This window comes from Protopterus annectens, chromosome 1.part0 (assembly GCF_019279795.1).
Source record: "Protopterus annectens isolate FY-2018-M chromosome 1.part0, PAN1.0, whole genome shotgun sequence".
Lineage (NCBI taxonomy): Eukaryota > Metazoa > Chordata > Ceratodontiformes > Protopteridae > Protopterus > Protopterus annectens.
Window position 1 is genome coordinate 292,449,954 of NC_056725.1, and position 25,911 is coordinate 292,475,864.

At 41.4% G+C, this 25,911-nt stretch overlaps 1 protein-coding gene across 1 annotated transcript in view; it reads right to left on the reverse strand.

Annotated features, from left to right (window-relative positions):
• Positions 1-25,911, reverse strand: part of EPAS1 (endothelial PAS domain protein 1) — a 1,067,454-nt gene that overhangs the window by 183,704 nt on the left and 857,839 nt on the right. The gene's annotated exons all lie outside the window — the stretch shown is intronic.

Here is a 25,911-nt window from a genome sequence, read left to right on the forward strand (position 1 = left end):
GACCCGGCCTAATACTAAAGCTTGAGAGCTATTTTTACCGGCTCGAGGTTATGCTATGTCCCATAATGCTAGGCGTCATATACCCAGATCTTGTTTGCTGCTTCAGCTACGAGGTTGCGTTTTCACCGGCTCCAGGTCGTATTTAAAATTTTTTATATTTATAGTTAGTTTTTGATACATATTTTTCCCTTAGATCTTTTCTAGTAGTGTTAGTAGTCTCTCGACTAGTCTTACCTCCCTTTATTAATAGTTTTCCTTACTCTTTTCCACCCTTAAGGTGGTTAGGCCTTTACCCCCCCCTTTATAGTAGTTTTGTATAGGTTCCATTCAGAGTGTGTATGTGTGTGTGTGTGTGTGTGTGTGTGTGTGTGTGTGTGTGTGTGTGTGTGTGTGTGTGTAATTTTGTTTTGTTTTACTATAGTAACTTTTTGTCCCATTCCTGTGGTATCATGTCTAAGGATACCAAGATATCGGGATTCGAGAAGTGTGACTCGTGCTGTCAGAAGATGTCTCTGACAGACGGTCACACTTCTTGTGTGTATTGTTTGGGCGCTCTGCACCTGCAGGACTCTTGTTCCATCTGTCATGCTTTTAGCCCAAGAGTCCTGCAGGAATGCAGAAATAAGCTCATCCTAAGGGGCGTATTAAAGCCCGAAGGTTCTCCTACCAAGCCTCTGTCAGGAAAACCTTCTAAGCCCGCCAAACCATCGGCTCCATGTCCGGAGCCAGCGCTGAACGGACCTTCTTCTGCCTTGTCGGTTCCAGCTGGAACCGATACATCGAGGCCTCAGTCAGCTCCGACCTTGGTGTCGGAGCCATCTCCAAGCCGAAAGCGTTCCCGATCTCCTTCATTGGAGTTGGTCAGGTCGGCTCCGAAGTCCCCTTTGCTGTCAGAGCGGAGCCATAGGTCTCACTCCTCTACATCTTCCAGGCTTTCGGACCACAACCTCGAGAGGGTAGTCAGTAGGCTTTTGAAGTCGCAGGCGCTCGCCCAGTTATTGCATAGCCCGTCTCAACAGACAGAGGCTTCCCCAACGCCTGCTCCAGTTCCTCCTCCGACTATTCCTTCGAGCTCGGAGCTGGAGGCCTTCGGGGTTGGTACCGTGGGGGTGTCAGAACCAATTCCACCATTATCGGTTCCTACGTCGGCTCTGATCCCTTCATTGGCTCCATCCTTGGAGGGATCCAGGTGCCGGGACTCCCTCGTTGGTTCCGAGGGGGCGAGTGGCATCGGACCCTTGTCTGACCCTGTTCTCCATCTCGGAGCATCGGCGCAGGTGAGTTCGGCCCCAACATCGGCCTTGGAGCCATCCATCTCGGTGCCGGGAGGAGCTCTCATCTCTTCGGAACTGGGTCCCTCTTCTCTGCCTGATAGGGGTGCCTTTGAGGTCATGAAGAGCGTGCTGGCTCCTATACCAGTGCCACGGTTGGCCCCATCGGCCCCTCCTTCCATGGTGCCTGCTTCAGCCTCTGCCTACCCTCCTGAACCCAAGCGTGGAGAACCAATGCTCCAGGTCACCCCATTGGGAGTATCCTCCTCTTCTGAGGCCTCCCCTGATTGTGCGGGGGAGCCCCCTCGGAAGGAGGACATGCAAGAGGAAGCATGCGGACTCCCCAGAGTCAGTGACATTTGACACCAACCTGGATGATTCGGAAGGGTCCCCAAGGTCCCCCTCTGAGGATGTCTCATTTTCTGACATCCTAGAGATCCTTAAACAGAGGGGGAACTGGTCTGCCTTCAACCCTTCGGAGGACTCGTCAGTGTACCTGGACACGTTCAGTTCTCGTCCTTCCACCTCCTGGGTGTCCCCGCCTTTCAACCCACTCATGGAGGTGGTGGCTCGGAAGGCATGGACGGCTCCGGATACTATGGAACCAACTCCCCGGAGGCCCACAAAATTTATTACAGCCCCTTCGGACAAGCAGTTTCTCACTAAGGGCGTCCCCGTTGATGTCATGGTGGTGGCGGCGGCCATTAAGAAGGAGTTGGCTGACCCTTCAGTTCCTGTCCATCCTCCTAATAAGGAATCTAGGACTATGGATAGGCACGGCAAGTGGATGTTTTCTTCAGCGACCTTTGCCATGCGTTCACTGAATTATTTGTGCCATTTTACCCGTTTTCAGAGAGACCTTCTCAAAAAACTAGGTGATACCTTACAGGACCCATCAGCTGTGGGGTCTCAGGAAAAGATCAACTCCCAGCTAGGGACCCTGAACTCTATTGTAAACTCCTCCATGTGGCTCATTTCCTATGCCGCCGATGGAGCGAGTAGGGCTTCAGGCACGGGCATTGCTCTAGGAGACACGCCTGGATGCGGCTTTGCAACTTTGCCGACCACTTCAAGGCGTCCTTCACTAACACCCCCCTTTGATGGTTCTGCCTTGTTTGGACCTCAAGTGAAGGATACATTGACCAGGTGCGAGCAGGAAGGCAAGACTCTCTCCGCCGTAGGAGTCTGTTTTTCTATCCCTTCTAGACCATACCCTAAGGGTCAGAAAGTTGGGAAAATGTGGTTCCGCAAACCTCAGGGAGTACTGCCTGATGCACGTGGTGAGCTTCCCTCCAGAGGCAGAGGAGGGAACAATAATAGACGCCGCCCGAGGGGCAGGGGGAGTCTGCAGAGTCAGGGTAGCAGCGAATCTTTCTCTGACAAACCCTTCCAGCACCCCTGAGGAGTTGCCCGACTGTCCACCTTTGGAGGCAGTCGGGGGAAGACTATTACTGTACACAGAAGCCTGGCATTCCCTCACGCAAGACAAATGGGTACGGTCGATCATATCCGAGTGTTACAGAATTCCCTTTATTCACACCCCACAACAGCCAAAAGGGCCCCTTCCACACATTTCACCCGGTCTGAGGGATCTAGCAGCACTAGACATTTCAAAGCTGCTAAGAAAAAGGGCCATCCAGCCAGTCCCAGCAGACCAACAAGGATCCGGAATCTACTCCAAGTTCTTTTTGGTACCAAAAAAGACAGGGGACTGGAGACCTATTTTGGATCTCAGCAGGCTGAACAAGTCGGTTCAAAGAATGAAGTTCCGGATGGTCATGCTACAGTCCATTCTACCCTTTCTGGGTCAGGACAATTGGATGTGCGCTATAGACCTTCAGGATGCGTACTACCATATCAAGATGAAAAGGCGCTCCAGAAGGTTTCTCTCCTTCTGGCTGGGAGCCAGTCACTACCAATTCAGAGCCCTGCCCTTTGGCCTCACCACAGCCCCCAGGGTGTTTACCAAATGCATGGCAGTGGTTGCGGCTCACCTCAGACAACAAGGATTCCAGGTGTTTCCATATTTAGATGACTGGCTCCTTACTGCCACCACCAGGCACCAACTACTCCAATCCAGAGATTACGCTGTACAAACGTGCAACGTGCTAGGTATCTCTATAAATTTTGAAAAGTCTGCATTGTCACCTTGTCAGTCTATTACCTTCATAGGCGCCATTTTAAACACAGTGGAGCTCTCAGTAAAACTACCTACACAAAGAGTTTCAGACATTTGCAACCATGTTCAGATCCTATTACAGGAGAGCAGAGTCCAAGCCAGATTTGTACTAAAAACACTTGGTCTCATGGCAGCATCAATCACTTTACTCCCCCTAACACGTTTTCATATGTGGATCCTGCAGTGGATGCTATTTTCCCAGTGGTCCTTTCAGCAGCTCCCCATGTCGCACACCATTCTAATCACTCAGTCATGCAAAAGACACCTTTCTTGGTGGACGGTCTCCCCTCAGGTACTCCAGGGCAAACCTGTGGTCCTTCCTCCTCCTGTTGCCACTGTGACAATGGATGCCTCCCTGATCGGATGGGGGGCATTTTCGGGGCAGGACAGTCCAGGGCACATGGCAACCCTTCGAATGCCACTTGCACATAAATGTCTTGGAAATGAGAGTGGTACTTTTAGCTTTGCAGGCCCTTCAGGACTCTCTATCCACCGGGACTATTGCAATTCAAACAGACAATATGTCTGTAGTGTGGTACATTAACAAGCAGGGCGGAACCAGATCCTACCCCCTATGTCGAGAAGCACTCAGACTTTGGCAATGGGCGATCTCTTCTCAACGGTTTCTGGTAGCAATGCATATTCCCAGGAAGTCCAACGTCATAGTGGACAGACTGAGCAGAGCCATTCTCATGCCTCATGAGTGGTCTCTCAACCAGATAGTAGTGGAAAGAATTTTCAGAAGGTGGGGTCAGCCTTGCTGCAACCTTTTTGCAACACCTCTAAACAGCAAGTGCCCAGACTTCTTCACCCTCTTCCCTCTCCCAGGTCTACCCCCCCAGAGACGCTCTAGTTCACGATTGGCCCCGGGGTCTTCTGTATACATTCCCCCCCTTTCCCTTGATTACTCAATAAATCCAGAAAGCGACTGCCTTGAGAGCCAGGATGATCCTCTTTGCCCCTTACTGGCCTCGACAAATTTGGTTTCCGTTTCTACAACGCCATCTACTGGAGCAGCCCTGGCATCTGGACCCAGTGCCAGATCTTCTGACCCATCAGTCAGGTGGGCTGCATCAGTCCCTTCATTCTCTCAACCTCACAGCTTGGTTGCTCCACTTCCAACCCTAGCCAGGCTTCCCCTTATCTCTCAACCAGTTTGCGATATCATCCTCGCTTCTCACAAGTCTACTACCAGAAAGACTTATGCTAGCAAATGGAAGCGTTTCTCTGTCTGGGCAGGGGAAAAACACGTGGACCCCTTTATGGCTCCTGTCCAGACAGTTCTAGAGTTTCTAGCAGAACTCTTTCGATTGGGCTCATCCTCAGCTACCATCAGAGTTCAACTGGTAGCTATTTCAAATTTCCACGTTGGCTTGTCAGAGACCAGCATCATGTACCATAAACTTTGCAAAGCCTTTTTAAAAGGAACCCTTTTACTTAGGCCCCCGGATAAAGACCCTCCCCCACCGTGGGACTTAAATTTGGAACTGTCTTCTTTAATTCTTCCTCCCTTTGAGCCGGCGGCTTCTTGTTCGTTGAAGTTGTTCTCGTGGAAAACACTCTTCTTAGTAGTCATCACCGCAGCAAGACGGGTCTCGGAATTTCAAGCTCTTTGCGTTCGCCCTCCTTATCTTGTTTTTCACAAAGACAGAGTGTCACTTAGGACTAATCCATCTTTTTTACCCAAAATAATCTCAGAGAAAAATCTGAATCAGACCATAGATCTTCCAGTCTTATTCCCAAATTATACCAATAGAGCTGAACGAAAGTTACATTGTTTGGACGTTCACCGTCAATTACGCTTCTACCTGGATAGAACTAAGCAGATGAGAAAATCAAACCAGCTCTTCCTGTCTTATGTGGAAGGGAAGCAAGGCCAACCAGTCTCTAAGGTAACCTTGTCTAGGTGGTTGCCCTGTCTTATCATGTTGGTCTATCAGTTGAGGAACAGGGAACTTCCTACTAAGCCTAGAGCCCACTCAACCAGAGCTTTAGCTTCTTCAATAGCCTTTCAGGCAAGATTGCCGATGGATTCCATTTGCGCAGCGGCCACTTGGGCCTCTCCTCATACCTTCATTTCTCATTACAAGCTCGATATGGCCTCTAGAAGTCGGGCTGATTTTGGTTCCACTGTACTCAAGAGTTTGTTCCATTGAGTCACCCAGGACTTAGGTGCTAGGGACGCTGTCCCATCCAGAAAGAATGAAGGCGAGATTGACAACTTAACATTGAGAAGTTATGTACTTACCATAACGTTCCATGTTAGTTTTCTTCTCGCCTTCTTTCTTGCATCCCACCCCCCATCCCCCTAGCCTGGGAAGATCTAGAGTACCTTGTGAGAGTTATTGCTACCTCAGTTATATCCCCAGCTAGCTAACTTGCTCCCTCTTTTTTGCTAGCTCTTCTAGAGGGGTTTATATATATCTATCTATATATATATATATATATATATATATATATATATATATATATATATATAGATATAGATATATCTTTATTTTTGTATCTATGATTAGGTGGATTATTCTCTGATGTAGTGGGACCTATATGTCCATAGTGTTAGCTATCAAACGAGATCTGGGTATATGATGTCTAGCATTATGGGACGTAGCATAGCCTCAAGCCGGTAAAAATAGCTCTCGAGCTTTAGTATTAGGCCGAGTCGGAGCCGAGGTTTGGCTCCGAACCCATCCAGCAAGAAAGAAGGCGAGAAGAAGACAACTAACATGGAACATTATGGTAAGTACATAACTTCTCATTTACACATACATCTGCATGTTGGACTACATTCTCTGTACTGTTTAAAGACTGGGCTGGATGATATGTTTTTGAAATCATCAGGGTTATGTATATCTGGCATGGCTTAGTGGTAAATCACTTTGTCTATGGTGTGCAGGGTCCTGGGTTTGAGCCTTGCAGAGGCTGTTTATTTTGTTGCTGGGCAGAACATGGGCCGTTGGATTCATAGTGATTAAGGCACTTTAAAGCAGATGTAAGCGGGTTTGCACATGTTTGCGCAGAGGTAAGCACTGCTAACTTCCAGTTACAGTTTCTTATACTCAGTTAGCTTCTAAACTGCTTAACCAGTGTAGGCATGGTTTACTCCCATGCAAACAGGCTTAGACCCGATTACTGCTGCTTAAGTGCTTACTCCTGCTTTAATTTCTTTAAAAGAAAAGAAAAAAGGGTGGATAGGAAAGTGGTGAAAAAGGGAACAAAGAGGGAAAGACACTGGGGAAAATAGCTAGCGAAGTGCAGGAAGGGTGTACGGAAGGGTGCATAGCTGCCCATTTCTTCTACAGCAACAGCTGTGCATATACACTGTATTTGGAGGTAGATTTGGACACTCAATCCCCTGGGAGAGGGGTGAGGACAACAATAATAAGTTGTGATTTCAATTAGACCAGATTACATTTTTTTCAGGTGAGAGTGGGATGTTGGGGAGGGGTAGTAGGTATATTTGGGGAGGTAGGTTGGGTAGGTTAACAGACAAGACACACAAGACACATACAGGGGAGCTATATGACACATGGGGGGGGTAAACTCCTTGATGGAGAGAGGTGTTGGGATATCAGAAGCCCACAAGCCCCCTAGTGGTAACAGTGAGACTGAGGTCCCCACCCATGGGCAGTCACCACTACACCTTCACAGCCCTGAAGGTGGCTGTGCTGGGGTCTGAGCAGCAGAGCCAGGCTGATTCTCTAATCATGACACGTGGCCCTCGAGCTGGTGTAGAAGATCACTGAACTGCTCGTTGATCGCTCTATGCACCACGACCCCAACCTAGCGACGGGTGACAGGTGCCTGTCTGTCCCATCCCCTGAGGTGGTTCCACTCTAAGGTGGTGCAGGACCAATGGACAGGGAGGTCCGGGGTTGGGCCCTAGACATGCTGGTGCCCGGTGCCATGGCCAGCTGAGGTGGGACAGGTGGGTCTGCTGGTACTGGTTTTCCCAAGTGTGCTATAGTGTTTAGATTTCATCATCACATATGGGTTAGTGATAGTCAACACATTCCAGGGTTAGGTATAACAGCATGCATAGATATTCCTATTAACCCAGACACCAGATACGGAACAGTTGCATAGCAAACATAACACATGCATATATGGGAACACAGTGGTAATAAGAACAACATGCAGGTACATTGATGGCACCATGCCAACAAAGTTGGAATAATTCAATATGGCACATGCGTGGCAATCATTAAAATATTTATCAAACAACTGGACATTATCAGAGTCATTACATAACAGTTGGGGTGGGTATGTTGATTACTGTTGGAGATAAGTTGGGGGGAGAGAAAGATGTCAATTAACAAGTAGTATACTCTTGTAATCCACATTACTTTCCTAGTCAGTGCTGTTATCTGTACCTTACAAGTCTTACTACACTACCCTACAGCCTTATTTTGGACAGTGATATGGCTGTCATCATCATTACACACAGGTTCATAGGTAGGTACTAAGCTATCTGCCCGAGGGCATTTATAAGTCTAGCCAGAGTGTGTCGACTTTTGATGCCCCATTGATTAATTAACTGATCCTCTGTCAAGCAGAGCAAATGAAGTGATCCCAGGGGTGTATTTTCTGTTACCCATCCACTCATTAAGGTTTCTCTTATACGTTCATAGGTTCATAGGTTCATACTAGGCTATCTGCCCAAGGGCATTTACAAGCCTAGCCCATAGTTTTGTGGCTTACGCCACCCCTTTAGTATGGGGAACTATACCCATTATTTTGCTGTGCCTCTGTCGAGCAGTGACACTGAGGTAATCCCTGGGGTATATCTGCGATCTCCCATCCATTGGTCAAGATTTCTCTTGAACAAGGCCAGCGAGGTGCTCTGCCTCACATATACCGGGATTTTGTTCCACAGCATAGGGAGTCTTTGGGTGATGAATCTATCCCTCCAGCACATCCTATTAATAGCCGTGTCGAGGTTTAAGTCTCCCGCCCTTGTGGCTCTGATGGATCTAGATTTTTGAGGTGAAGCATATTCATCAAATCTGGGTTTGACATGGCCTTGTATGTTAGGCAAAGGTCACATCTGAGCAAAGGTAGCGTTTACTGAATAGAGCTGGAGTTCTTTCAGTCGGGCAGCATAGGACAGATTTTTGAGACCCTTTATCCTTTTGGTGAGGAACTTTGCGGCCTCTCCAGCTGCTGCAAGTGTCGGGTCAGATACATTCCGAATGGGGCATTGTACTCAATCATTGGTCTGATGAGTGATGAGTAGAGGGAGACAATGACCTCCCTTGATCTAGATGAGAATCCCTTCATGATAAGGTGGGCAATGTAGAAGGTCTTCCTAACTACTTTAGCTACATGGGTGTCGAATGACAGACTACTATCAACCTGGGTCCCCAGGTCCCTGATAACTTCTTCTGTGCTCAGTGGATTGCCACCTATTTGGTAGCTAGGGGTAACCTTGTTTTTCCTGAAGGGTATGACTATGCATTTTTTGGCATTTAACTTTAGGCCATGGCTCTGGCACCAGTTATCTGTTTCTGTGAGACCCTTCTGAAGGATATCTGTGTCAGATGTGTTTTCTACTATGGCACCCAGTTTGCAGTCATCTGCAAACTTTGTCAGCCATAACCCTCCTGTGTTTGCTTGTACTTGAGAAGTAGATGCCAAACAAGAGTGGGCCTAGGACTGAGCCCTGTGGGACACCACTTGTGACAGGCTTTGAGTCTGACATGGCGCCAGCAACTCTGACCCTGTGGGTTCTGTCACTCAGCCAGTTTGCAACCCATCTTGTGATGTATGGGTTAATATTTAAGCTGATGAGTTTTTCAATGATACCCGAGTGGGGTATTGTATCAAGGCCTTCGCCAGATCGAGGTAGGCTGTATGGACTGCCTTTCCCTCATCAATGGCTTTGGTGACTGTTTCGAAAAAGTCAACCAAGTTTAAAAGGCATGATCTGCCTTTGACAAAGCCAAACTGGGTTGGATCCAAAGTCTGCAAATTCCCTATGTCTTTATTTATGAGGTCCATTATGATCCTCTCCATGGCTTTGCAGATAAGGCTTGTCAAGCTAATGGGCCGGTAATTTCCAGGGTCGGTGGAGGCACCGCCTTTGTGAAGTGGGACCACAGTTGCAGTGCGCCACTCCCTGGGTACGTATCCAGAGGTAAGGCTCTGATTAAACAGCTGTCCTAGCTGTGGGTTTAATTCCTCATTGAATTCGTGGAGCACACAGCCGGGGACACCATCAGGTCCCATGGATGCTGTGTTTTTTGCTTTGGAGAGAGCAGTTCTCACTTGGGCGTTGGAGATGTTTGGGGGGCTGCAATCATTTGGTATAGATATCTCTCCTTTTGGGGGGGAGGGAGGGGAAAAGTTTGCACTGAACCTGTCAGCCAGTATGTTGGCAATGTCCGTAGGATCAGTAATCTTCACATCATTTTGAACTAGTTCTGAGCATATCTGGGAGTTTACTCCCAGGTTTCTAACATAGCTAAAGAAGGCCTTATGATTGTCTTTTGAGTCTTTAGCTATTTTTCTCTCAAAATTTGCTTTGGATGATTTTATGAGAGCTCTTAGTTTTTTACTTATAGTGATCAAGGGTGTCTTACCTTTTAAGGATTTTGCTCTATCTTGTAGTAGCTTCCTCCTTTTGTTGTAGAGTTTGTTTATGGCTGGGGTCCACCAGACTGGACGCTTGCCTTTGGTACAGAGAGTCTTTGTTTTGCTTGGGATTGCCTTATCCATGCAGTCCTGCAGGTGCTGGTAGAAGGCATTTGTAAGTGATTCAGCAGCATGTGTACTGTTTACCGCCGGCTCGGGGGCCTTAAAGGGGACCACACTAGTCTTTAGAAGTGTGAAGTCGGCTTTCGAGAACACTTGAAGAGTGTTAGTGAGGGGCTCTGCCTGATGTAATTTGGAATTTTGTTCCAAAGCATGGGGAGTCTCTGTGACAGGAATCTATCCCTTCAGCATGTTCTATTTATTGTTGTGGTGAGGTTTAGCTCACTAGAGCGCGTGGCTCGCAGTGACTTGGATTTCTTTAGGTGGAGCATGTCAATCAATTCTGAGTTGGACATGGCTTTGTAAGTCAGGCAGAGGTCACCTCTGAGTAAGCAATATGCCACTGAGTACAGCCGGAGGTTTTTCAGTCGGGCTGCATTGAATACATGAACTGGTTTTACCTGCAGTATACACCTCTTACCTGGTATACCTGCGGAGGGAATGTTTGTTAACACTGACTAACTGTTTGTACACATACGCCTGGATTCTGGGTTTATGTTTTGCACTATACTATCCAACTCTTTCTGCACAGACTCTGGTCATGTGATGACCAAATGCTGGTGTGCCTGGAAATATCTAGAATATTGCCCTCTTCCACCTTTAGTGATCTGATACACACATATACATGCTTTCCTGCACAGTTATATTATGTAGCACAGTGTGGGTGACAATGACCAGTGATACTTTAATATTCAAAGAAACTGCAACACTCACAATCCCCTACAATACCAGGGTGGACAGTACCAGTACAGGTTATACTGGTCTATATTTTTCAGCACAGTGTTCGTATCCAACGTACCTGTAGGAGCAATGCTTGTTAGCACTACCTGACTGTTGCCACACAAAGTTCCAGATTACACATTAGTATTATGCACATACATCTCACTCTGTTACTGTACACTCTCTGGTCACAGCTTGACAACATGGGAGTGTAGATAGGACATACTTGAAATATTACTCTCCTAACAGTTTCAGGGGTTGCTACAGTGACAAGTGTGTTGTCATCATGGTTGATAATCACTTGTATTCCCTGTTTGCTGGATACATATCTGGGATCATCCCACAGACTTACCCGGGGGATAGGGAAACAGGCAGCAGATATGGGCACATATACTGGACATTCTGGCCTCATGTGTACAGTTGTGGGGTATGAATATGTATGCAGTCAAAGTCCACTCCCAGGATTCAGATCATGGCTGTGTCTGCTCAATGTAAGCACTGTCCATCACAGTTTTGTCTGCTATATTGATATTGCTGTATATTTCCAATCTGCTTTCTGTCTTATTAATCCCGTGTTTATGCATTCTGACCTTGTATAACAACACTCTTATAGAGATTTCCTAGACAGTTATATGTTGTAGGACAGTGTGGGTGACAGTGATGTGTAATACCTCATTATTCAGAGCAACTGCATATCATTCTTGTATTTCTGGGCACAGTGGTGGTATCTGACAGACCTGTGGGAGGAATGTTTATTAGCACTACCTGAATGTTCCCACCCACAGTAACAGATTCCACATTACTATTATGCACATACATCTCACTCTGTTACTGTATGCACTCTGACCACAGCTTAACAAGTTGGGGCGTAAATGGGACATACGTGGTTTATTAGTCACATAAGGTATTGAGGACTTGCTAGTGTGCCAGGTTTGTTGTCATAGATGTGTGTCAGATCAGTTGCATTTCCTGTTTGCTGCCTTTACGTCTGGGATCATCCCACTGATTTCCTGGGGGACAGGTTGATAGGCAATAGATATGGGTCACTTTAATAGACATTCTAGGTATATCTGTACAGTTGTGGGGTATGATTCTGTATGCAGACTACTACCACTGGCAGGATTCGAACCGTGGCTGTGTGTGCTAAATAAACAACAGTTCACATCTCAGTTGCATGTGCTATTCACTTTTTTTTGTTTGCATTTTCCCTGTTTACTGTCTATGTGTCTCTCAGTTTACTAAATGGCCTCTGGGGATTACATCTGTCATATACAGGCATTCCTACACATTCAATTTATGCTGCATGGTGTGGGTAACAGTGCTTAATACAACAGTACTATTACATGATTGCAAATCTACATTACCATATGATACCAGAATATACACATGCAGTCCAGCAGTCTTTTGTCAGGATATTACACTTTTATTGACATACAACCAATATGAGTGTCTTCCTGCCATATTCTCTAGTGTATGCAGTACTTGCCTTGAACAATACACATTTTATACTAGCAATTAATTTACTACTACTTTTATTTTTATTTCCTATGACAGTAAAAGCATGAGTATTGCTGACCTGCCTCACATCACAACCTCACCAGGCAGCTGATGTGGACCTCCTGGTTCGCGGCCCGCTCCATTGCAGCTGTGGGGAACATAAGAGGAATATTGAGCCATACCTATCCATGATATACCTGAGCTGGCAATTATTACACACATACTGGGGTGATACACACATCTGGAACATCCCTGATGCTCTAGCCTCTTGGAGCCATTCCTCCAAGAGGTCCACCTTCTGCCGCTTCAGGTCAGCATAGTGGTGCCTGACCTGCTCACCAGTTCAGGGTATTCCAGTAGCACTGGTGAGGTCGCGGGGGAGACGGTCCCAGGCCTCCACCTTATATTGGGAGCCCTGGTACTGGCCCTGCAGCAGTCTCTGTGCATGGTCTTTAACTAGGAGTCCTGCCATGAACTTGGACTCCTGGATGCACCAGCGCTGCGCTCGAAGTGCATTCCTTTTCCCCTTACTGCCATAGTGCCTGCAAGGGGAAGCTACAACCAGTTATGAGATGTATTCCCGCTTCTTGGGTTTAAGTAGGGCCGACTTCCTGCACTTTTCCGTGATTGGCCGGTTTTGAAAATGCTAAGCTATGGGCAAACCTGCTTACCTAAGGTTGGCATTATTTAAAGGGGTACACCACTGGGAACAAAGAGTTAGCTGGTCTACACATTGCTCACACCTTCTAAGTTGGCCTGTGCAATGCTTAGTGTTGCTTACATTAGACATTCATTATAATGCCTTTTTGGCATTGTGTTATTATTCATTACACCTTATATGTATGCCTGGTATCCCTGATTGATGTGTATGTACACTCTGTGGGGTCCTTGTGTTTTATTGGGGACTTCAACACTCTATTACAATTACACCTCACTTCTGGGCTTGCTGCTGTACTCCAGTTCACATATTTATGTTATGTAGTTGGTTATGGCACATACGACTGTATACTGATGCCTTTCACAGGTTCAGTTTGGTTATACAATGGTGAGGACTTGTTTGCTACTACCTCATTCTTCTGTACTTCTGTGATGGCGTAGTGGATAACTACTGGGCCTATAGTGTATAGGGTTCGAGACCTGCATGGCTGCTTATTTTTTTGATGGGCAGAACAAGGGCCATTGGATACAGAGTGATTAAGGCACTTTTGAGCAGTTGTAAGCGGGTTTGCCTGATGGTAAGCACTGCTAACCTGCCGTTGCATCTGCTTACAGAGAGTTAACTTTAGAATTGCTTAGCCAGTGTAGGCATAGCTTACCGCCATGCAAACGGGCTTAAGACCACTTACAAGTGCTTAAATATGTTTACTACTGCTTATTTGTGCTTACACCTGCTTACTAGTGCCTTATTCATTATGACACTGATACCTCACGTGCATTTACTGCAGTACTTCAGCTCATAAATATAAGTTATTTAGTGGGTTATGCAACAAAAATATTGGTCATAATGTGCTTTGCTATGTAAAATAGAATGTGCAGCAGTGGGACTCGAACCGGGAATGCCTGCATGTAAGGTGAATGCTCTGCCCACCACACTATTGCTATGCTGCTTCATTTGCATATATCTTCCTTGTTATCCTCTTCAGCCTTTTAAGCTGCTTTAACCGTAGCTAAGCGATGGGCACACCCACACAGCTACAGTTAGCTGTAATCAGATTTTTAAAGAAGAAGAAAAAGGGTTTCTTCATTTTATTTCTACATTCTGTTGCTGTAATACACATGGGGGACTGTTGGTGGGGATATGCGGTCACCTGTGAGTGGTCTCGCTCATTGCATACCCCTTTCTGCTGTTCTAGATTGCGGGGGCGTGTTTATTCTGAGAGCTCTGCTCTCAGACACGGCCCCTGCACTCTTACACGCTCCATGTAAGCCTATGAGCTCGGGCAGCGTGCATCATTAATATGCATGGTGCGCTGCTGTCCTGCTCCTAAATGGTCACTTCCATGCAGGACTAAGCTAGTCCTGCACGGAAGATTAGTAAATCCGGGGGCCTGTGTTAACAACAATAGCACATGGGTTTATCTCCCAACTATACAGTCAATGGTTGTATGATAAATGCCAGTTTCACTCTTGATATAGTTCCAGCTTCGCATAATTCATGTATAAACTGCTACTTCAAGTTTTTTTTGTTTGTTTGTTTTTGCATGCCACTGCAGCACAGTACCACAAGGTAATCTAAGTTAATGAGCCAAAGAGGGGTGACAGCAAAAAGTCTAAGATGAAGTGCATACGGGAGATCAGAGGTCCAGGCTAGTGAAACAAATGGGACAGTCATGTGTTTCAGTTGTTATCAGGATGTCAGTGTTCTGTTATGCCTATATAGTGTTGTGGTCAGGGTGCAGTTCATAGAGTGGATTGTGGCAGGTAAGCTAAGTTTTTTAAATCCTAGCAGGCAAACAAATGTTACAGGTAAGCAAATGGTACAAGGGGTGTCTGTAGATAAAATATTGACCCTGTTTTTGTTTGCTCAACTTAAACAGTCATACCCTGGCTTTTACGTCACTAATGTGTATTTATGTGAAGCAAGTGAATGTTATTTATTTATCTGTTGTTATTTATTTTAGTTTGATAACCTGGTTAGTCAACAGACCCTTTTCAGCCACAACCAGGGCACCATGGTGTAAGACACAAACTGATAGTTATACACAGTCTAAAGGATACAGATTTGTACATAGTACAGTAACAAAGTAGAGACACTACATTTGTAAGTTATTTACAGTTATAAATGCAAATGATATTGCTTATGGTATGTACAATTAAAGCAGACATACAACCGACTGTCATTTATTAAAAGTATGTCCTTACAAGAAAGATGTGATTACAGCATGGGCTTCAGGGAATAGTCATTAACACAGAAGCAAGCACATTTAACTGTGGTGGTGGTGCTGCGGTAGCAATGTCGCCTCACAGTAAGACATTGCCCTGTTTGATTCTCAGCTAGAGTATCTTCTTTGTGGAGGCATATGTGAATGGGCGTACCTTCGTTGAAGGTTGTGCGTCAGAGCTGGCAACTTGGCATGTAAAAATCTATTGCCAATCATTAGCGGACCGGAGTTCCGCTGTGGCGACCCCTAACCGGGAAAAGCCGAAAGACACAACATACAGTTTTTCTTTCAGTTTTATTTCTAAGTAATTGAACTATCCCTTCCTGACTCTCTTCTGCAGGTAGCCAACTCCAAGTGTACAGTTAGGCTGGTTGATTTGCAATTTTTATTTTTATGGGACACACTGCCCCATTTTTAACACATTGTAGATAAGACAATTAAATAGAAATGTGGCTTTGTCATTTACAAGAAGCCAAATATACCAAGTTGGCAGTGCTAAGATCTACAAAAACAGCAAACAGGAAATTTACCCCAGGACTGCCCCTTGTGTTACTAATCCACAAATGAAGTCCTAAATGCTTTATTCCAGCACAAGGATCCCTACTGAATATCTACATTTTGATCTAGTAATTATCACATAACTAAATGGAAAGGGTTAGGTGATTCTAGGCTCCAGGGAAGGTTAGGTTTAAGAACTAAATAGGATAACTGGCTAGACTTGAAATGGGTCCCAAACACAAATCTCACCAGTACTACTGGTGCAAGCGGCCAAAAAGCACAACACAAATCAAAAAAGGAGGCCATAACTGCCTTCCTCAGTGATAAATTAATCTGTGCAGCAACACACACACACACACACACACATATATATATATATATATATATATATATATATATATATATATATACACACACACACATACACACACACACACACACACACACACACACACACACACACACACACACACACACACACTAAATTGGTTAACAATACATAATTAACAATTAGTCATTACACAAACATTCCTTATTACTAATCATAAATGGTCATTAAGACCAGGGGGGAATAATCCACCTAACTTTATGATACAACTCCTTTCTTTTTTATTTAGTATGGCAAGCCTGCCTAACTTGTTTGTCCTATCTCCCTGAATTTTATCTATCACAATAACATTAAATCTAGCCGAATTATGTGTCATGGTGTGCCTATATAAAGCACTTGAAGATCATTTGTTACGAATGTCACTAAAATGTTCACACATTTGTATACATAGTGGACAGGAGGTCTGGCCAATGTAACAGGCTGAACAAGAACAAGTTGCTAAATATATCATCCAGTCTGTACCACAATTAGCAAAAACGTTTATATATACATAAACCTTACTAGTGTTTCTGCCAGAAAATTGATTAGATTTAAAAATAAATTTACAAGAAGAACAGTGACCACAAGAAAAGGTATCCAACAATCTATCCCCAATAAGCATCAATTGTTGATTAGAAGAGTACATACCCCCCTAAAACAGGACCCCCATGGTCCACACCATTCAATTAGAGAACTGGTATCTAGGGGTAAGGACCTCACAAAGTTAATTATTAGCTAACAAAATATTCCAGTTAGAATTAATAATATCCCTGATAACATTAACATTACTTCCATAGGTAGTGACAAATCTGATAATATTATTATTTTGATTACATTTTGCTCTATATTCCAATAAATCTGATCTATCCTGTTTAGACACCCAATTACTGGCAGATATAATACTTCCATATTTGTAGCCCCTATCTTTAAACCTACGAATTAAATCCTGTTGGTAGGCCTCATAGCTGTCCCTGGTAGAACAAATGCGCTTAATATGCATAAATTGAGATTTGGGTATGTTTTTAATAATATGTCGAGGATGCAGGCTAGTAGCAAACAATAAATTATTATATTGGGGATATTTCTGAAATACATGTGTATTAAGAGTATTATCAGAATTCCTAACAACTGTAACATCTAAAAAAATGTATTTCTTTGGAATCAAAATTTAATGTAAACTCTATACCCCATTTGTTTTCATTAAGATATTGGACAAACTCCAATAAATAACTTATGTCTGCTCGCCATACCATCCAACAGTCGTCAAGATAATGTCTCCAGATGTCTACTTCCCTCATAAAAATGTTATTATTACTATCATAAGTCAAATGTTCTTCTAGGAACCCCATAAACAAATCAGCATATATGGGTGCAAACAAGGCCCCCACAGCAGTACTTTGTACCTGACAGTAACATTCATCCTGAAAATAAAACACATTTTTGGTCAAAACATGCTCAGCTAAACATATCAATAAAGTATTAAATCCAGAAGGATATATGTCTGCCCTATTTAACTAATATTGCAGTGCTTGAAGACCTACCTAATGAGGTTTGTTCGTGTACAGAGAGGTGACATCTAATGTGCACAACAGCCAATCCAGTTCCAACTGCATATCTGATATTATTTGGAGAAAGTGAGTTGTGTCCTGGATCATAGATCTTACTAATTTTAATAAAGGCTGTAAATATTGTGTTAGAAACTCCGAAAGAGGTTCTGTAAGAGACCCAATACCCAACATAATCAGCCTCCCCGGTGGCTTCTCCAAATTCTTATGGATTTTTGGCAATAAATATAAATACTGCCTTTGCAGATCAATAACTATTAGCTGTTGTGCTACTGATTCTGTAATAATTCATTCTTCCACAGCCTGTAATGTATGAATTTCTTTTTTGAATATGTGGGTTGGGTCAAGTGGCATATGCATATAATATCTAGCATCCATTAGTTGTCTTTGTCCCTCAGAAAAATAACAGACCGAATCCATAACAACTAACTGCCCCTTCCTATCAGCTGGCAAAATCACTATTTTCTTATTATTTTATAATTTGTTCAATGCCTGTTGTTCACTAGCTGATAAATTATGACTCAATATTCTAGACTGACTCATCCTGAAATGTAGATCTTTAAGTACCGAATCTTGAAAAATAGAAACGTGTTTATTCATTGGGGGTACAAAGGTAGACTTACGGAATCTAAAATCATTAGCTCTTTGAGACTGATCTTGATTACCAAAATATAACCTAAGATTAAGCAAACGACAGAATGCCACACCATCATTTGCAATAATGTCTTCATCAACAAAAAAGCCAGGGACATAGTTCAAACCTTTATTCAAAGGTTGTTGTTCCACCTCTGCTAATTGAACAGAAGAAATATTATGAACATTATACTTGTTACTTAATGGGGTATCAGTACCTGGAGCAAAGTTTCCACACTGTCTATTTTTTCTATGTTTTCGTCCACCCCTGTGTTTGCCATACCTAAAGGTTGATCAACATTATGTGGCTTTTTGGGGGCAGGTGACCCCTGATTGTTAGTACATTCTATGTCTATGGCTAAAGAATCATCACCCGAAGTACTACTATAAGTACTTTTGGGCTTTTTAAGAATAGATCTAGGCCTTTTGCTTTTATGCACCGATGTAGTAGTATCTAAACCAGTAAATTTGACACTCCTCTTAGAACCAAAAGGTTTCTCCCGCTGATAGTCCCCCATATCCCTGTTAAATTTCTCAATTTTTTAGCTTTCAACTGTTTTTCAAGCTGTAATAAATCTTTGTTTAACTTATTAAAACATGTCATATAATAAGTCCCCCCCCATATGCTTTTACTTCCTCACATAGTAACTTAACCTCAGATATGTTGATAGCAATCATACGCACATAGTATGAGGATAATATGTTAACAAAACCCATCGAGGCATTCTGTTGTGGCTTTTCCCCTCATCAGCCAACATCTCATCAATATGACCCACCAACGGTTGAATCCGTATTCTCAATCCCCTAGGGGTAATGTTCTTGGCCTGATATGCTTTGAACAACTTTGAATGCCATACATTATTACGAAGCATTTTCATGCTTTTTGTTAATTTACTGAATGTTAGCTCACACAAGCTAGATGGATCCCGAGTGTTTGCATCAACCATATTCCCTCCTGAATTGGCCAAACCAAAAACTTGCAGATCGTTCCTATCTACTAAAAGGCCTTGTAATATGGTTATAAGATCCAGTGCATTAGTTCTTCAAATTGGTAAATATAAACTATTCAAAATAGTAATTCAATATAATTTATATAAGTAGGCTGTTCTGAAATTCTTCTTATAGCCTACCCAATGATGTTATACAACATTTACCAATAACACATAAAGAAAAGGGAACCAAGCTATGTCAAAAAACAGTAACAAACATTAAACATCAAATGCAGGTACCAAAACTTAGCATCAAACAATATAGCATCCAAAAAGTGCATAAAAAAAAAAAATATATATATATATATATATATATATATATATATAATACACACACACACACACACATTAATATGATAACATACTGTTAATTCAAATACAATATGTAAATCATGCCAATTGGCATCAAATATTTGTGAATTCTAATTATTCCAAGCGTATATCCAGATCAAATCTATTATTGAAATAAATAATATATGAGTACATTTGTGAAAGCTCGTATCAAACAGAAGAAATGTACATATTCTGTAAAAGAGTCACTTGTAAATGTTCCTCTCCTTCCCTATACATGATCGGTGACAAACCACATTTAGAAGGTAAAAAATATTCTTATCCAAAAAGAGTCACTGTTATCTTCAGACACTAAAATAGCTAACAGTTCAGTGAAGGACCGCGAGGTTATTGTGAAACAGTATAATTATATAATTCTAAATCAGGTTTCATCCACAAAAAAACCCAGGTTAAGTTTCAAACAACCTAATTTTTATATAACAGTACTGTTCTTAATCTGTTGATTCTCATCTTACCGATACAACCCCCGATTCGGCTCATAAAATATGGAATAATACAGACCACAAATTTTAATCCAAAACCGCACTTCTTCCCAATGCGGCTGTTAGTAGGCCTCATACCCAATCGATGACAAACCACTAATAAGAGGCAAAAAATATATGCAGCAGAAAATAATCCTGTCCAAAACCAATCACTGCAGTCTTCAAAAGATAGAGTTTCCACTTCAATCTCAGACCATAAAGCTGTTAGAAGACCATGTAGTTCATAGTCCAAAAAACAAGTATCATCCACCAAAAGCCTAAGGTATTAATTCAAACAACCCAACTTTTATAAAACAGTACTGTTCATAATCCATCACTCTTCATCATCTTTCCAATGAGATTTTGTTTATAGCAATTTGTATTTTTCATGTAGTTTTGTCTGGAATGAAGAGATACAAGATGGATCCCATACTTGATTTTAAATATAAGCACATTTTAGGTTTTATAAGCTGCAGGGGTGAGGAGGTGTGAGGTTCTATAGCAAATTTTTGTTGGAGTATTTTGGTAATAATATCATCTGTATACTTGGTCATTGTAGGAGGAGAGTCCAATTTGATCTTCTGTTCTGTTACCAGTGCTAGTTTGTCCATGTCTGTATCAGTAATAATTAGATTTTAAGGATTTATTGAGTTTTACTAGGTGCCAAATACATGATGTTGGACTTCATGTGACTGACTATAAGCACATTTTTATTTGTTTGGTGTTATAAATCTGTAAAGCTAGATTGTAGTTTGTGTTAAAGAGTCAAAGAGTTCTTACATAATTCAAGTAGTAAGATATCATCTGCAAAAAAGGGCCAAGTTGAGTATGATGATTCAGATCAGAGGATATATCATTGATGACTAGGGAAAACAACAGTGGTCCAACAACAGATCCTTGTCGGACTCCTATGTTAACAGCATTCACATTCAAAAGTCTGTGCACCTGGAATGTTTTTTGGCGGAGGAGTTACTCTGAACCCATCTTATTGTATTTGGGAAAAATTTGAATTTGCAGAGTTTGTAAAGTAGCAGGTTATTATTTACTGTTTAGAGTGCTCCTGTCACATCAATGAACAGACCCTGTTAATTCGGAATCATTCATACTGTTATAAATGGTGTCAATGGCCATATATAATGCTGCCATGGTACTGAAAGAATTTCTGAAACTATATTTACTTATTTGATAAAAAACCCACAGGAATAAAGCCAGGAATCCACAAAATTGTTTAATTAAGTGCTTTCGTCTCAAAATAGAAACTTCATCAAAATGTTTGGGATGAAAGCGCTTAATTAAACAATTTTGTGGATTCCTGGCTTTATTCCTGTGTTTTTTTATCATTTCTTGTGACACTTGTGCTTTATTGTTTATTTGATCTTAGAGTTGTGTCTGTACTTACATTTTTATCACCAACAGACATCTGACATTACAGAGTCAACAAAATGAGTATAACTGTGATCAGTTAAACAGTCACTGATCTGACCTGATAGAAGCAGTGTCCATACTATGCATACCATTTGTTGAAATCCATGCAAAGCAATCATTGCTATTACTTATGCACACTCAGGTCATCGAGAAACCCATGGCTTCTGGAGGTCTAGCAACCCCTAGCCCTGCAGCTTAATTCAATTATTTCAGTGCAGTTTTGGCTAGTTATGATGCATTGAAAAGATGGTGGACAAAGCTGCAAAGTAAGATCAAATATGAATAAAAAGGAAAGATGTAATCCAGGTGCATAGGAAGGGCTGGAGGTGGGGCAAACAAGTCTTGGGTTGAATTTAATACCTAGTATTATGGATTCCTTTTATACCTTTAGTGACTATATTTATTTATTTATTTACATTTGTGTACCGGGAAAGTCCGACAGGGCCAAAAGCCCATTTTCAGCAGAGGCCTGGGAAGAAAAGCTCCACAGAATAATTAGACAGTACAATAGTATACATACAGTAAGATGGAGAATACACATCATCTAGTTAGTCTATAAAAAGTAGTATTCAGTACAGTTTTCTAGTAGATACATGTTCAAAAAGAAAAACACACGCATTTCAGTGGAGATCACTGTGAGAAAAATAAAGTTAGTACTGTGTACATATTAAATAATAGTTATGAGCAAATGAAATTTCCTTTATATATATATATATATATATATATATATATATATATATATATATATATATATATATATATACATACACATATACATACACACACACACACACACACACACACACACATATATATATATATATATATATATATATATATATATATATTTTTTTTTTTTTTTTGAGTAGTAATAAACACTGAGGAGAGGGAAAAAATTAGGTAAGGAGTGGACAGTGTGTTGAGAGAGTTATAGATATCTTGTTCAGAGGTTAGTACTAGGCTAACTGCCCTTGCGAGCCATTTTAAGCCTAGCCAATTATCCCTTGTGAGATTCACATCCTGCACCTTGAGTTTGTAAGGCAAACACCTTAACCATTAGGCCACCCTCCCAAGGTACATGAAATTCACTTGCTTCTGCCACTCAGTATTTACAGCTTTATACATGCATTTCTAAATATACAGAACATGAAAAGAAAATGAGGTACCAGGAAGTTGGACGATATAGTACTGAATGACTACTGACACTCATATTTGGTCAGCAGTAGCTCACCCATCAGAATCTGTTTTGGATCCACCATGGGTATCACAATTAAATACAGGCCAATATTATAAACACCAAAATAATAGCTAGACTAAAATATACAAGCCTCATAAAGACTGAAACAACAAATTGAGAATGAAATAATATAAATACAGATAATACATATTAATAACATTGAAAAAGTGTCAATATCAAAAATATATTATGCATTCACTCATGTCATTCATTCATTCATTCATTCTTTCATTTTATGATATGTACTTTGTCCTATTCAGGATCACAAGGGAGCAGGAGCTTATTCTGTGAAGTAATGGACATAAAGCAGAAACACAGCCCTGGATGGGATGTCAGCACACTCATGCACATGTATATGCATACATTACACACAGTCCTGGATGGGCTGTCAGTACACTCATGCACAGGTATGTGTATATATATATATATATATATATATATATATATATATATATATATATATATATATATATATATATATATATATATATATATACACACACACACACACACACACACACATATATATATATATATATATATATATATATATATACATATATACATTACACACAGTGCTGGATGGGATGTCAGTACACTCATGCACATGTACATACATACATTACACACAATCCTGGATGTGATGACAGTATACTGCAGGACTCTCATACACATGTGCATGTGTGTGTGTATATATACATATATATATATATATATATATCTATATATATATATATATATATATATATATATACATATATATATATGTATATATATATATATATATATATATATATATATATATATATATATATGTGTGTATGTGTGTGTCTACTTCTAAAATTTGAAGTTTCAAAATATCAACTTTCTTATGGTCAAAGTTTGTCTAATACCTGATTTTATCATGGAAACTAGATAGATTAAATGCTTGCAATATGTGGGCATGTATCAGCATAATACATATTATTCTGATACATGACCACATATTGCAAGCATCAGCATAATAAATATTAAGGAATGGCTTTTTGCTATTGTAAAATGGCCTTTTATTTGCTTATTTCTTTATTTAATTATTGTAAAATTAGTTATTTCTCCCTACATTTCATCATAAACTGTAGTAGCTTAAATACAACTCAGTCAAGTCAATATTAAAATAAATATGCTGCTACACGCATTATACAGTGTTTATAGCCCATTTCACTGGCTGTAGTACCAAAATGTATCCTGTTATTTAGGTGCTTGGAAAGTTTCCCAGGTACAAGGAAGATTTACCTACAGAAAATACTGATGGTACAGGAATTGTTCAAGTCAATGCATAGATAACTAACTGATGAGATGGACGGCATTCACTTGAATAACAATGCAATGTAAAACAGTAAAACAGTTTACTAACATAAAGAAAATCAAAGTCAAAACCAGCTGTAAGTGATGTACTGAATATTGTAAAGGAGATAAAAGAACTGGAAACTGAATCTTTAGAAAAGGGAAGGAGCAAATTACATAGAAATAAGTGGAATTTATGGGAACATTACATGCAGAATAGCATTCAGGAGGAGGAGGAGTGAAATTTAAGGAAAAGCTGCGATTGAGCAATTAATGCACATTATTAAACTGGATACTGCATGAAAACAACAAAATAACTTGTTTTCATTTCTATTAGGGAGTTCTACAAGAAACTGAAGACTCGTCTTGTAGCCAAGGACTCAATCTCTTGTAGACTGGGCAGGCTGCACTCGCCTCATGCTCAAACTTGAATATGAATTCAGGAAAGCAGCTGCTGCATCTTCCCAAACATATTAATCCAGTTAGAGAGAGGTAAGTGTGGCAGCTCTGGTGAGGGGGTGGAAGTGTAGATTTGTGCAATGGTCAGGAAGTGGGGTTAGGTGTTTTAGGGTTATGGAGTGAGAAGGGAGTCAGTGTTTGGGAGTGGAGTTGGGATTTTAGGTTTAGAGAGACAGAAGGGAGTCTCAGGGTTAGGAAGAGAAAGAAGGGAATCTTAGGGTTAGGGAGCGGGAGGGGGATTTTAGGTTTAGAGACAGAGGGAAGGAAGTTTTAGCATTAGGGATCGAGAAGGGTACTATAGGGTTAGAGTTATGGTTCTGGTAGGGCTATACAATTTTGAAGATAGGTGGTTGACAGGGCTAAATATTTATGGGAAACTGGCTTATTGGAGGTGAGAGAACTTGCCTTTTCCAGCAAATGGCAGTGAATAACTGTGTCACAAGCAAAGAGCATGCAAGCACTTGTAGTGCATACTTCTATTAATATATGATGAATATATGTCCGTTGTATTTGTTATTGTATGTATGTATATGTTTTCTCAATTCAAGCCTGATGCATGCAATTTCATTGAGACTGCACCTGTGTAGGCTAAATGACAATAAAGTTTACTCTGACTATTACTGTATATGTACCTATGTCACCCTTTTTAAAAAAAAATCATTTTTAATAAAGATATAATAATAAAATAAAAAAAAAGTTTTCAACAGCCAGTCTTGCAAGTTGTAAAACTTGTAAACAATACTATGTTATTTATGTTCAGGAAAAGTACACTAGTTAGAAAAAGCGCTTGTTAAATGTTACTTGTGCAGTGTTACAAGATTTGTATGTTCAAGGATCATAAGTGTGATGCACAGAATGCAGAGTTTAAGTGCAATTGCAGGGAAATATTTAATAAATCCAGAATTACTGTACCTCAGAGTATTCCCTCCTCTCTGTGGTACAGCAATCTCAGAGACAGCATATGTAAGCATTGGGTTTGGGGGAGGGGTGCGAGGTGCGGGATGGCTTTATTTAAATTATTTTTACTTGTAACACCACGTTTTGCATGTTGGTGTAGGATTGCACTTACGGTTTTCAGAGTTTTATGACTCACAGTAGAGTCTGTTTTCTAATGAAGATCAGTTCTGAATGTTTAGTTATTGATGGGTTTGATTTCTGGTTGCATGGGCCTTAATTCGCCAAACTCTTATTACCAGCATAGTACACACTGATTCTGAATGAACATTTGATACACTTAGATTTATGTACAGTACATGTGCATGCTTAATAATGAATTGATATCAAGTCAATCAAGAAGCGGG